The sequence below is a fragment of the Sardina pilchardus genome, chromosome 15 (genome assembly GCF_963854185.1).
Source record: "Sardina pilchardus chromosome 15, fSarPil1.1, whole genome shotgun sequence".
In the NCBI taxonomy this organism is placed as follows: Eukaryota; Metazoa; Chordata; class Actinopteri; order Clupeiformes; family Clupeidae; genus Sardina; species Sardina pilchardus.
Window position 1 is genome coordinate 32166571 of NC_085008.1, and position 13741 is coordinate 32180311.

The following is a 13741-nucleotide window of genomic DNA, read 5'->3' on the forward strand; positions in this document are numbered from 1 at the left end:
AACAATTTGGTTGTAAACAAATCTTTTCAATGGCAAACTGCAATTTGCTTTACTCTTTTAACTGATATATAAGTCGAATGAGAGCCAATAGCCTACAATAATGCTGAGCACCTCATACAAAAATAATGAGAAGTCTAATGGTTGTGTAACGTTACAGAGACTAGGCAAGATGGTGTAGTTTGCTACACAAACATTAAAATAATTCAAATGTTTCTGGACGAACTTTAGTGTCTGTACCAATGCAAATTGTTCATAACACACAAGGACAATTTGGTCAAACAGACTGGCCGTACCTACGTTTAAACATTACACTTTTCAGATAATAATCAAACTACTATTCTAAGCCATAAACCTAGGCTGCGTTTGTGCGGGGCTAGTGGCTACCTTATGTTAGCCGACCGTTAACTGCTAGCATTAAAACAGTAAATACGTGAAGTCATCCTGACCTGGTCACTTCATGAACATTCATGTTTTATGAAACAATCCCATCAAGGCATAACCATCCCTATCTTCGGCAGGGAGTAAAACCATGAGTAGAACTGACCTGGGAAACATGATAGCAGCTACAATTCTAACGTTAGCCTGAGATGATAACTTAGCCGCCATGACTTTTTACCTGCTCGAGTTACCATTATTTACACTTACACACGAGATTCTAACTGATTATTTAAGTTGGTGTTATGCTAAACTCCCTAAAATTACCCCAAACTCAAAATAAGAACACTGTGTGAATAGCAAATACATACCGTTACAATCCACGAGTGAGGAAAGGAGGCAGACCTGCCGGCTGCCGCAGCCAGAGATCCTTGTGTGTTTTGAAATAATGCTCCTACGGCGACCATTGACAGACACATTTCCTCCAAACACCTAATCGAATGCGTTTCGCCAAAGATCCTTTAACCCTCTCTGGTTTCGCACAACTGACTCCATTTCACCTAAAAACCTACTTTTATTGTGGAAATCCTACGAAAAATGATTCAGTGAGATGAGCAATAGTGAGATTTAATTTTTTTGAGAGTGAGTAGGCTACTGCCAAGTCCTGAGATTCTGATTCTGAATTGACATGTAAATAATATCTGAACAAAGAGCTACTGTTCTTCACCTGTTACATAAAGTGCTGAGCAAATGTTACTAAATAATAATAAATACACAATAATAATAAAGTATGCCTAAAAAGTATGCCTATAAAATCCCAGGTTGAATATAAGTGCTCTTAAATGTACTAAAAAGGTTTTTTAGAAATGTTGCAAAATCTACTGTACTAACTAGAAAGTACACTGTCAGTAGAATATAAAAAATGTATATTTTATACTGCCTTTCAAAATATGCTAACATTTTAGCACACTTACAGCAACATTTTATCATATTTTTAAAACATATTTATTCATCACTTACTAAAAGTTGAACTTAATTGTATTTTTTTAAAGTATACTTTTTAGTTTAAAGAAAAGTATACTTTTGAAAAATGAAATTAAATGCAACTATAAGTAAGTGTTGAATAAATAGGTTTATATAAATAGGCTAAAATGTAACTTTAAGTATGCTTACATTTTAGCATATTTTTAAAAGGCAGTATAAAATATACTTAATTTTCACTCTACTGATAGTGTACTTCAGAATTCCATACTTAAGTACAGTATAGGTATGTACTTAGGAAATACAAATGTATTTCAATTACACTACTTTGAATTCCAAACACGTTTTTAGTATATTTAAGTATACTTCTTTTCGACCTGGGTAAGGTAACGGTAATTCTCTCTAATATGACTAAAAAAGAATAACAGCTCAGTCAACAGCAATGAAATGTGTGCTTTGTGTGGTAACGTTAACGATAGGTAGGCTAGGCTAGGTTAGTTGTTGCAAGGGCGTAGGTTTGGTCTCAGCTTTAGGGGGGACACTTTTACTGAGAACCCTAATTCGTTTTTGTTTTCGTTTAATTTAAACAATAGCCTCTTGCGTTTATATTACTCATTATTGTGTGCAGACGACAATAATTATGTAGTACCCACTGTTTGACCACTAGATGACAATGTTGTTTCTCTGATAACAGAAGCTAAGCATAGCTTAGATTTGCCCAGATTATATAGCCTGTTATTTATGTAACTGTGTATGGAAATTAACCATAGTTTAGGAATAAATATGTCTATGAATTTATGAGACACTAAATTATATTTGTATTTATTAATTAGCTGTAATTGGAATGATTTTGTTGTAGATACCAGTGCCTTCATGGCGATTCCCTTTGTTATTTCAAACTGTTGGCAATACAGAATATCACAATAGAGAAGAAGTGAATCTACTTCATCTTTTTATTGTATCCCGACTGATAAACCATTCTGTATACTGTCCCTAAATAGCTAGTACAACTGTATAACCTCAAAAATGAATATCAAATCAATACATAAATATACCCAAGACTGTGTAATGCTGAACAAACAACATTTTATTAACATAAATTATTATTAGCAAAAAGCACTGTCACTGTCACTTTCAGAACTTGTGGACACCATTTGCCCTCCAGTACCTCAAACATATACATTCACTAGTGTTAATACCTGGGAATATTCAATTCTGAGCAACCATATGGTTTATTAACAAACATTTACTATGTAAGTAACCTATTTATACTTACAAAAACACTGTTGCAAGGAGGTAGACTTTGAGAACTTGTGGAGCAAAATAATAAAAAATATACATATAAATAAAATAAACCTGTTCTGTTATAAACACTATTTGCCCTCCAGTACCTCAAATATATACTCACACTCATGTTAATACCTGGGAATGTAACAAACATAATTTATTGTGTACATTAGTAGCCTATTTACTTAACACTGTTAGAAGGAGGTAGACTTTGAGAACTTGTGGAGCAAAATAATAAACCAAACATCAAAGCAAAAAAAAAAACTATTTGCCACCCAAAATTATAACTCCATTATGGCTACTTTCTACATTTTACTGCATTTTCTTGATTCCTTCCTTTTATCTAAACTTTCCAAACAGATGCCTACGCCTGTCATTTACAGATACAAACTGTTGGCCTACATCGTTAAGGTTCACTTTGTCAAGGGCCTCTTGATGCACATGGCATATAATTACATTATTAAGGCGCTGCTGAGACATGGTAGATCGTAACCAAGTCTTTAGTCTCTTCAATGCACTGAAGCTTCGTTCAGCTTCAGCTGAAGCCACAGGGACGACCAACAACAACCTAACAAGCTTCTCGACCTCATCAAATAAGCCTCTCACCTCACTTTTCATGACGCATGCAGCTTCATCACTTGACGTGATGTTGTGCTTTGAAAGAAACATTGGTAGCTGAACCTTCAAGATATCCCTGTTTATTTCTGGATACTGACCAATCACATCAGTCATCTGCCCAGTGAGGAGAACATTTTCAATTTCTTTCAGTTTCTGTAGGTCTGGTTGGTTAAACCGTTCCTTGAACTGAATGTTCAAACTGTCCAGCACCTTGAAAAATTCTATCCTATAGAATTCCTCTGGTGTTTTAGGCTTATGCTGACTAGCCCCGCCAGTGAATCTTGTGGGGGGATTTCTTTGATGAGGGAGTTGAATTGGTTCAATTCCCAGGGAGTCTACCATTGCCACAGCCTTCTCAAACACTTCTGCAAACTTTTCCTCACTCCTTTTTTCTTGCAAAGTTGAACTAATATAGTCAACAGCAGCTTGCATGCCTTTCATTGTTTGGGACTGCTTTTGCAATGATTTGTTTAAGCACTCAAGTTCTCCCAACACCTCTGATGCTACCAGCAATTCAAGAACAGTCTTGCCCTTCTGGAAACGATCAAGGAGACCATTGGCTCTAGTGCCAGTGTCAGAAGAACCAGATGAGGCCATTTCCTCCAAACTACTCAACACAGCCTCATACTGGCTAAGAACTGTATCAACAGCTTGACCCCGCACTGTCCACCTAGTTGGACACAGAGGTTTAACTGTTTTGGTAGGTCCCTCAGATGTTAGATGGCTAGCCAATACCCCTTTGAATTTTCCTGATTGGTTGCTCAAAGTTCCAAGATCATGGACCCACTGCAATGCGTCACGTAGTAAGGTAGAAGCACTGCAAGCACTCTGTGTTATAAGATTAACACAATGTGCACCACAATGCACATACAAAGCCAATGGCTGTTCTTTCTTCAACACAGCCTGTGCCCCTGAGAATTTCCCTGACATGTTAGCTGCTCCATCGTATGTCTGGCCTCGCAAGCCAGAGATTGGAATATTTAGTCTCAGTAGCACATCAGTAGCTATCTTAGCCATCTTCTCACCACTTGTCCCTAGCACTTCATACAATCCCACAAAAACGTCCTGCGGCACAAGGTCTTGATCTACATATCGGAGACAGATGGAAACCTGCTCTTTCCCCTGGATATCCTGAGTACCATCCATTATGATTGAAAACTGAAGCACAGACAATGACCTGATTGTTGACGCAATTTTCCTCACAATTGTGTTGCCAAATAAAGTTAAGTACTCATTTTGGCACTGTGGACTGATATAATCATGGCAACGTTTGAACCAAGAGGACAGAATAGGGTCCTTGATGGCAAGGAATTTCACAAGATGGTAATAATTACCCTCCTTAACCTCATGTCCTCGAAAGGCAACTCCCTGCCTTGCTAGATATCTCAAAGAGCCCATGATTTGCTCGAGACAGTACCTTGCCTCCTCCTGTAATCTAGCCATTGAACTGGATAATTGTGTATGAACTGGAGTTTGCTCCAGTGCATTGACAGTAATGGCGTGACGATGGGCATTCAACGCCATGTTTCCAATTGTTAAAGCCATTAGAGCAAAAGGCAGGGTCATTTTTTTTCTCTAGGGTGGTCTTTTTGATGGTGTATGCTTTGACACACTCAAAACAAAGAACTTTCTGCAATGTAGGACTATAATGCAGCCAGGGATAGTTACTAAACCACTTTGCCTGAAACCGTAACTTCTTGTTTCGAAGTTTCTGTACTTTTATGAATTTTGGATCAGGCTGGTTTGGTTTACTTCCCATGTCCAGCTCACCGCTCCACCAACTTGCTTCAGAATCACTGTTGCTCTCACTGACTGTCTCCTGAAGAGCAAACAAAACCCTGGTCTTACCCACACTGATATCATTTTATACTAAGTTCCAATTCACTTTACTTTCACATAATAAAACTGGTAGACTCAGTTTATATTTAAAAATTGGCTACTAATCAATAGTACATCTTATCTAAGAATCACTTTAAGACCTCACCTGAAGCCCTGAGGGTCCAGCTATGTCTTCCTCAACCTCCCCTATGACATCTTCACAAGATGTCTGAGTTTCCGATATATAATGGAATTATGGACTAATGAATCAAATGCACATGTATCATAGCACACATTCAACAAATCATGTTTATATTACATGATGCATTGAATGCATATTCCATGATGTGTTGAATGCACACCCCCCTCCGATTAATGACCAAATAAGTTAACGGGTCATCATTTTTTAAACATCCTAAAACTTCCTTGATAATTCCTTTGATTCCTTGCTTTGATAATTCAGTTCAAAGACCTCACCTGAAGCCCTGAAGGTCCAGCTGCGTCTCCCTCAACATGCCCTAAAGCATCTGTAATGGGTCTCCTATACATAAAATAACCCATGCTGTAATAAATATGATGATCGGTTGAGCATCCTATAACAAAACAGCAATGCTGATGACTCCAAATGAATTGAGAATGTGACATAGACTAATTATAACCTCACCTGGAGCCCTGATGGTGTTTCCTCAGCCTGCTCTACTGTACATTGGTAGTGGTTTGATGCTGTTTTTCCTGCATACAAAATGGTTCATTCATTTTGTAACCTATCCTATGGCTATCATGTTTAACCCTCCTACCATATTGTACACAATAGTTTTTTATAAAATTTTATAAGTTTATTAATAAAAATATATATACATTATATTTGAATGACCAACAGTGTTAACTTATTTACATATTTACATGTTTTTCATGTCTAACAATGCAATGACAGTTCTTCATTAAACTGTGAATTTGGTGGTCTCCCTTTTATTTCTCTGCATTGTATGGGCTACTACACCCACCAATACATTACAGAATAAAAAAATGAAATTGCTCAGATCCACTGTTTATTGTGACTGTAAGATTAGCATTGAGTGACTTGGTAAGGAAACGTTAGCATTCATGATACTTATGCCACTATCCGTGCTGCACACCCCTAATCAATGCTCCTAACCTTGGTTGAAAGATTACAGAAGCTAGGTTTAGCTGTAACAAAATCCTGGGTGTAACATATACTATCACTAGTTAATACTATTTTCCATGGTACAATCTAAATGTGAAGGTCTGATCACTAACGTTGCCACTGCTAGTTTGTGTGGCTAGTAATTTTTGTCTAGCACTACTTACACTCTGTTTTGTGAAAAAGCGTCTAATGTCCTGTTTCTTCTTCTTCTTGGGTGGCATATCTGATCTATAAAGTACAAAAAGGGGCAAACATGTACATGCTGAAGAGCAAAGGGAATATTAAAATGTTTTACTCTGGCCTTTTGTGGGGTAGGCTAACTTACTGTTATCGTCAACACCCTCGCGTTTGTCTGCCAGCCTCTGCTGCTTATCTGCTTCGAGACTCTCGCGTCCTGTGCGTGTAGCGCGCAGTGTGTTGGGTTTTCAGCCAATCAAATCACGGTGTGCTTTGTACTGCCGTGCTGACCGTCGGAACGCAAAAATGAGTTCGCGGAAATATTGGGGGGGACAATTTTGTCATCTTAAAATGTTGAATGGGACTAGTCCCGTACGTCCCCCCCTAAACCTACGCCAATGTGTTGTTGTACGCTAGGTCCACCTACGATTTCCAGTGAAAACATGATTCAAACACTGCTTAAGTAAATTAAACGTGTGTAATTGGTCGTGTAACTCTTCTCGACTTATACTTAACATTTCCACCATTTAAATGAGAAAACCATGTTAACAAATGAGTTACGATGGGACTTACACCTAGGGAAAGGGGGGTGTAAGTTAGTGTGTAATTTAAGTCATAACTTAGTGTTACGTTGAAACTATTTGCGTGGTGCAACCCGTTATATTTTAGTAGCTCGTAAACTTCAACGTAGTGCCAGTTTAGGCTACGTTAGAACTAAGCTAAGATGGAACTTACGTTCAGCTGGTGCAACCCACTGCAGGAGAACACAAATCGTGGCAGTAAATACACACACACACACATACACACACACACACACACACACATGCCTTCACATGCCTACTGATCCAGTGTTCTTCACGCATGTAAAGCATGAAAGTCTGACATGTTTGAGTGGCGCGTTTGGAACATATTTTTCACCCCTTTACAACCACTACACCCCTGGTCTAAATAGCACAAAGGAGTTTGTTATAATAGTTTTTTCTCATCTCAAAATATTGATGAGTACTAATACTTAGCATCCCCACCTAAACCTATGACCATGGAAAGAATCGCACAATCAAAAATGCACAGCTGAAGAAGTGTCATGTGAACAAACACCTGTTGCACATTTATAATCATCACCTCAGAGTTGACAGATATTGCCAACAGAAATGACACGTCCTGAACACAATGTTTGTTGACAGTGAGAACACAGAGAGAGAGAGAGAGAGAGAGAGAGAGAGAGAGAGAGAGTGTAATATGATTGTTATTACCTAGGGTAAGGCCACAACATGAGATTTTAGGTATAGTATGGATTTATTAGACAAATTAATTATGACCGCCGCTAGCATAGCTAGCGAAGCGGTCATATAGTTGTTGTCAAAGTTTTTTTTTTTTTTTTTTTTTTTTTTTATTCTTTTTTCCCGTCATTTTTCGTCAACGATTCCCGGGACACCGTAACACCGGAGCGCATGAAACTTGGTGGGCATGTAGCCCCAGTAGAGTTTTATGGAAAATTTTCGTTTCGTCCCCGGGGGTCACTCCACCCCCGCGCTGCCCCCGCCCGAAGCCCAAAAATGACAGTTTTTCCTACATAACTACCTGAACCGTGGCACCGAGGATGACAAAATGTTTATGGTATGTTGTTCTCTAGAGCTTGCATCAACTTAGCTTATAACCAGTCATTTGTGATTTGCCCCCCCATCGTAAAAATTGAAAATGCAATGTAATATTGCTTTAATTGCCCATATCTTCAGATGAGATGTTATGAACTGCACCAAATTTCATGTGTATGATTAACCTGACACCCTCTGGGAGTAAGCCAAGTTTTGTGGAATTTCATCCATGGGGGGCTATAAAATAAATGGATTTATGTGTACATTCAGGACTGTATACCCATCGGCCAGTAGATGGTGGTATTATCTGGAGTCTAAATCCCCCCCTGGGGATTTCAAAAACTGTTCCAAACATCTCAATCTCTGCTAGTTTTTGTCCTAGAAACATATAAGTGACACCATTAGAAACCTTTAATCAACTAGTTTCCAAATATGTTTTAAAAGAGAATGGTTGCTCTGGGTGCAACAAACATGCAGGAACACACACACACACACACACACACACATAAATACACACACACATAAATACACACACACACACACACACATACCTACACACACACACGCACCACTACATACACACATGTACATAAAACATTATACAAACACATGCACAAACACGCCCACACGCATGCACACATACACCCTTACACACACACACACACACACACCTACACACACACACACACACACACATGCACACACACATCTTTGAGTACATTTTGTGAGACCACCGGAGCTGAGAAGTGAGTGTGTGTGTGATGTACTATAGTGTGTGGGTGCGTTTCTGTGTGCCCATCTGTGTGTTTGCATGTGTGTATATGTGTGTATGTGCATGTTCTGTGTGTGTTCTCTTTCTTTCTCTCTCTCTCTCTCTCTCTCTCTCTGTGTCTGTGTTATCTGTGTGTATTCTGTGTGTGTTCTCTCTTTCTCTCTCTCTCTCTCTGGGTGTGCCTGTGTGTGTGTGTTTGTGTGTGTGTGTGTGTGTGTGTGTGTGCGAGTGTGTGTGTGTGAGTGTGTGCCTGTGTATGTGTGTTTGTGTGTGTGTGTGTGTGTGTGTGTGCACACGCGCGCATGTGAGTGTGTGTGTGTGTGTGTGTTATCTGATATTGGAGTGACAGTGATGGCAGAGAACACAGTGAACATATACTCAGAGACACATTAAACACACACACAAGCAGACACACACTCACACTAGACAGAGAAGCGCACACATGCACACACTCATTTACATACATAAAAGTTGCAGTAGGGATGGAGTAGGCGATGGAAACACAAGCGTGATTGATATTTGCGGAGAGAATGTGCAGGACTGAGCGGCGGTCATATTGTGTATCGCTTTGCGGTACATCTAGTTAAAACAAATCGTTAGCTTCCTGGCACACCTGAAAACAAGCGGACAAACAGATGAGTCCAGGGCCTAGTGGCCTGAGAGTACTGAAGTGTGTGTGTGTGTGTGTGTGTGTATGGTCTGTCACACTGGAGAGTGCTGAAGGTACATTACCATTACAGTCTGGCTTTGCATACACAAGCAGCTTCTACTGTAAGTACAGGTTTTTGGGCAATGTTGTTATAATTAAGCAATAAGCCCCGAGAGGCCGTGCGTTATACTGTATAATCGAACAGCTAAGGGGCGTTGTTAGGCACGACGCGAAGCGGATACAGTATACAGTATAACGCACGGACTCGAGTGGCTTATTGCTTTTCTAAAACGGTTACCACGTCGATCTAGCAAGATTTCATGAAACAAAGGCACAGCAATGCAAAAGTAACGATGTATTCATAGATAATCATTCTTCCGCCAAGAAATATATTCCCTCCATATGAATGGTTGCCAAGCAACAACAAGACGCAGCCACTGCTAGTTTTGTGCTAGCGCATTACTATAGAACGAAATGCGGTCAAGGTGTGTGTTTATCATCCTATATACAACGGCATCGAACGCGATTCAGCCAATCATAATCAAGGACCGGAACTATCCGTTTTAGAAACATGTTATAAACTAATGCACGTGAATCTGTGATATTTTGTGAGCGATTGCAGTTAGTCTTTGTCCTTCTGTCAATGAGATTTCCCCTAAGTGTGTGTGTGTGTGCGTGCGTGCGTGCGTGCGTGCGTGCGTGCGTGCGTGCGTGCGTGCGTGCGTGCGTACAGTACATGCCTGCAGGTATCCTTGTGTGTGTGTGTGTCAGGGGGATGATGGGTGAGAGGAAGGTGCTAGGCAATAACTGTAGTGGTAATGAAAATGAATGAATGTCATTACACTGTGTGTGTGTGTGTGTGTGTGTGTGTGTGTGTGAAGGGGGGGGGACTACACATCTTTATCCTGGCGTGATGGGGAACACTCGCTTACAGCAGTCCTTGTGTGTGTGTGTCTGTCTGTATGTGTGTGTGTGTGTGTGAGTGAGTGTGTGTGTGTGTGTATGTGTATGTATGTGTGTGTGTGTGTGTGTGCTGCTGAAATGGCTAGACAGCAGGAGGCACTTTCCCTCTGGAAAACACACCCTCGCTTTGCCCCATGACTTTTAAGGGCTCTCTCCTCTGCCTACTAAAACACACACACACACACACTCTCTCTCTCTCTCTCACACACGCACACACACACACACACACACACACACACTCTAGAGGGAGTGTAAAATCTGTGCTGGCTGGTTGATCCTACACCTCTCTGCTCTCACATCGTGAGGGTGACATCATGCGTAGGAGTGTGTACTCGTGTTTCCCGCCTCCTCTGGCGAGCTTTTAAAGTGTGTAAATCATGTTTTGGGGCTTCACACACACACCTCTCCACTGTGTTTCCTGTCAGGCTATGTCGAGGATTCCTTTGTCGACACGCCCACTCGAACAAGGAGCTCATTGTCGTGTCAAGCCTCATTAAAGTCCTCTCTCACACACACACACACACACACACACAGTGAGCGAGATGAAAGAGGGAAAGAGGCTTGTCCTTAATTGCGACTCCTTCCAGAGCGATGGGCACCGGGTGCTCCCATACTAGGGCTGGTGGAGAGCAGGAACATCATCTCTCTTTCAACTCGTCTTAAGTACGGCCATCTGAAATCACCCTCACACACACACACACACACACACACACACACACACACACACACACACACACACACACACACACACACACACACAACTGGTCTTAACTCATTGAGTGCCAACAACGTAATATTGCGTTTTTAGATCCCATGCGTAGAGTGCCAAAAACGCAAAAATGCGTTTTTAGCTTTAAAAAAAAAAAATAAAAATACGAAACTAGACACTCTAACTCACCTTATGTGTGATTTTTGGAAGTCTATCATGAAGAGAACTGAAGTAGATGACGATCGAAAACTCATGAAATCTCACAATCCGGACATTTTATCTGGACATTATATCACAACGTGGCATTTGATTGATATTGCCGCATGAATTGTGTCGAATCAGGCACATCAAGTCAATACAAGGTCATTTCGTAATTTTGTGGGTTCGTCACAAGGTGGCAGTCTCAACAATGGGATAGTCTATACAGTGTTTGTTATAGATCAGTGGGACGAGCATCGAGGATCGAGGAGAGAGTCACCGGAATCACCCCGGGAGTAGCCTAGGCTATGGAAGAGCTAGCCTTGCTGCATTACCTGCAGCGTGTTAGAGAGATCGAACTGTTGCTTTAAATACATGTAGGCTAACACTTCCCTTGATCATCACTGACAAGTGCAGATTTTGTTTGTCGATTGCATTCACATAGCAGCTGTGGCGGCAACATCGTGTTTTATTTTCCACTGTAGAGAAGTTAACTAATCCTCCCTCACAATTAGCACCCGAACTTCTCTCAACTAATAAATGCAATGAGTTTTCATCTTTTTTTAAAGGTAAGATTGACAAAATCAGACTCAATATATCTGCTAAATTACTCATTCAACACCTGGAACTTCCAGCTACAAATAGAGGGAAACTTAACTTGATGTCAGAGTTCAATTTGATAGACTACGAAACACTTGAAAAAACAGTACAGATTCTCAGCTCCTCCACGTGTGTCTTAGACACCCTGCCTACAAATTTCTTCAAAACTGTTTTTCACCTTATAGCCGCAGATGTCCTTCACATTGTAAATGCATCACTGCTGTCTGGCACTTTTCCTAAGTCCCTGAAAACAGCTGTTGTAAAGCCACTGCTCAAGAAGAATAACCTAGATGCCTCCAAGCTAAACAATTACAGGCCCATATCAAATCTACCTTTTATTGGCAAAATTATTGAAAAAGTAGTCTTTAATCAACTAACAACCTTCTTAACGTCAAATGGGTATTTTGATTACTTTCAGTCTGGTTTTCGGGCAAATCACAGCACTGAAACAGCTCTCATTAAGGTTTTCAATGACATACGTCTCAACACAGATTCTGGTAAAACATCAGTCCTAGTGCTATTGGACCTTAGTGCAGCATTTGACACTGTTGACCACAATATTTTACTACACAGACTAGAACACTGGGTTGGATTTACAGGCATAGTTATCAACTGGCTCAAATCATATCTACAACAGAGGAGCTTCTTTGTTGCCATCGGCAACTGTACCTCAACACCAACGTCCTTGACCTGTGGTGTTCCCCAGGGGTCGATCTTGGGGCCACTATTATTCAACCTCTATATGCTCCCACTTGGACAAATCATCCAAAATAATTTGATTTCATATCATAGCTATGCAGATGACACACAAATCTACTTAGCTCTGTCTCCTAACGACTATGGTCCCCTTGATTCTCTGTGTCAGTGTATAGAACAAATCAACACTTGGATGTCTCAAAATTTTCTTCAGCTGAACAAAGAAAAAACTGAAGTCATTGTATTTGGTAAAAAGGAGGAAAGACTTAAGGTTGCTACTCTCCTTGACACAAAAGGATTGAAAGCAAAGGATACTGTTAAAAATCTTGGTGTATTAATCGACAGTGATCTAAATTTCAACAGCCACATGAAAATGATAACTAAATCAGCTTTTTACCACCTCAAAAATATTGCCAAACTGAGAGGGCTAATGTCAAAACATGATTTAGAAAAACTCATTCATGCATTTATCTCTAGCAGGGTTGATTACTGCAATGGACTGTTCACAGGCCTTCCTAAAAAGACTATCAAACAGCTTCAGGTGATTCAAAATGCAGCAGCTAGGGTTCTCACAAAAACAAAAAGAACTGAGCACATTACTCCAATTCTCAAATCTCTGCACTGGCTTCCAGTAAGTCACAGAATTGACTTTAAAGCACTACTGCTTGTTTATAAATCAGTAAATGGAGCAGGACCTAAATACCTATCAGACATGTTTCAGCAGTACACACCTTCTCGTCCTCTCAGGTCTCAGGAGAAAAACCTGTTAGTAAAACCCGCTGTTAGAACTAAACATGGTGAAGCAGCTTTTAGCTGCTATGCAGCTCAGCTTTGGAACCAACTTCCAGATGACATTAAAAAGGCCCCAACTGCAGCCAGTTTTAAATCTAGACTTAAGACAAAATTGTTCTCAGATGCTTTCTGCTAAATGTCTTAATTATTTCACCTTGAGTCTTTTATGCTTTCTTTATAAATCTTTATTTTTAAATGATGTTATGCTTTCCTTATAAGTTTTTATTTTGTTTTGGAAATTGAAACCTGATGTGTGTGATCCCTCAACATGCCGGAGAATTGCACTCATGGTGAGTAGTACTGGTTTGTTCCTTTTAAGTACTACGTTCTGCCCCTGGTTGGGCAA